This window comes from Aedes albopictus, chromosome 2 (genome assembly GCF_035046485.1).
Source record: "Aedes albopictus strain Foshan chromosome 2, AalbF5, whole genome shotgun sequence".
Lineage (NCBI taxonomy): Eukaryota > Metazoa > Arthropoda > Insecta > Diptera > Culicidae > Aedes > Aedes albopictus.
The window spans coordinates 247948305-247950483 of NC_085137.1; positions in this window are offsets into that span (position 1 = coordinate 247948305).

Sequence of the window (2179 nt, forward strand, 5' to 3'; positions counted from 1 at the left end):
AACATTGAAGCGGCCGGCGAAACCTGTCATTAGATCGGGCGAATTGCTAAAGAGCAGCAACAGAGAGCGACAGCGAAACCGAAAGCGAAATCGGAGAACGACGAAATTAATTGCACTGAAGTCTAAGTAGAAAAAAAAATCGCAATATTAACAAGAAATCATCTAAATTGTATTCCAAAAAGGATCAATGTTCATCAATTTAAGGAATCATTGTTATTCACAGTAAAATCATTGGTATTTGAAAATATTGTTAAAAAAATGTTTCAAATGATCGCAATACTTATCTTGAATTATGCGGCAATCGTTAAGGTTTGTTGATTTTGTTCGATAGGATACCAGTTTGACGGTTCGATAAGGTATTTTTGGCTTCACACTCTTCGCTTCTCTACCTATTTTCTCTGCTCAAAGTATGTGTTATAAGCTAGGGACGAGACAAAAGGCTAATAAAATAAAAATTATATATTTTCAACTACGGTTAATAAAAACGTCAAAAAATGAATAAATATGTACTCTTGCACCACATATTGTGGTTTAAAACAAGAATCCCGATAGGACTTTAGGAGCCTAGTGGCGAATTTTTAGCCGTGCAACAATTGGCAAATTACCCTATTTGTTACAAACATTATTCACATACAAACAGACCATTCAACAAACAACACTTACATTCAGCTGATTTACTTCACAATTACGTCAGATGATTAATAGAGCTTGCTGACGTTTATTCGCATCTCTCTTTCAAGCATGCAGGCGGGATAGGATTTGTTTTCATCGAGAAACCTTTCCTGATGACAACAAATCCTATTCCGCCTGCATGTTTGAAAGAGAAAGGTGAATAAACGCCAGCAAGGTCTATACTAATTTTTCTTTTGGTCAATTTTCTCTATATATATTCCACTACCCCCCTAGTCTACGTTACAAGTTTCTCTCTTTCGTCGTCGTTTCCTCTCATGGTTGACGTCATTTCTCATTGTGGCTTTCTCAGTTGCGCCAATAGACCGTTGTAGGTTGAATTGAAATTCCCACACTCACGCTGTAGGTTCACCGTAGGTTCAGATAAAACTACAAGGTTAAATTCATCCATACATTGTTTTTTGATAGCATGCTTCTGAACTGAGATAATAGCAAATGAATGTAAATGTGGAACTTAGAATTATTGTGGACAAGCGGGTGCCCCCAGGAAGTAACTGGTGTTTATCTTTTGACGTTCGCGAAGTGATGACGCGACGACCGTTTGCACGCCTACTAGATTGCTTGATGTGCATTTGGCAGACCATGTGCTACCAGCGTTCAATGGAAGGCTAGTCGAACAATGATGCAGATTCAACACCACACATCCTCCCTCTTCTCAGGAATGAATATTGTAACAGAAACTTTCAAGCTCAGATACTACATCATTTTCAATTTCTTTTCGTTCATTTTAAACATTAGCCTTTGCCGCAGTTGTTCATGTTTTGATGTTGTAGCTATTTTATTCAATTTGTATTAGCAGAATCGATAACACTAGTTTACAGCATTTTTGAACTCGGTAAGCTGATGATCGTTTTTGGTGTAGAATCATGCCCTGAGTTCGAAAACGCGAAGGAAAAAAATTACAGTAGAGCGGAAATTTTTTCGACTTTCCATACAAGGTTGATGATTTGAAATCGATTTTTGTTCTATTTTTAAGCAAAGTCGCTCACTTCACACATCTCATTCTCTGCAATCAAAGCTCCGATTGAGCTGATTTTTTTACTGTAACTCACCCACATATGATATGTCAAATAAACGTTGAAAAAGAATTTTTAAATTGTTCTTTTCTTATTGAAAAAAATACATTTCTTCAAACATTTTTCGAAATTTTGCTAAAATTTAAGAAGATTGTCCCCAAAACTCACCAATATCTTAATTTGCATCAATCTGACGCAAAACCTGCATTCAGATGATCGAATGGTATTATATTTAGCTTTTAATTTATGGAAAAAGATTTAAAATTGGTTGAACAAAACGCAAGATATTTGAATTTTACAAAATTCCATATTTTAAAAAGTTGTAAAACTCGATATTGAGCTAAAACTCAAAAACTGTTCTACTTTGAATTTTTTGAAGCACGGTTTCGAAATCAGCGCTTAATTATGCTTCAAAAATTTTGGTCGTTGACACAAGTTCACGACTTTCGTTTTATTTTGTAAACTAGTGTAAT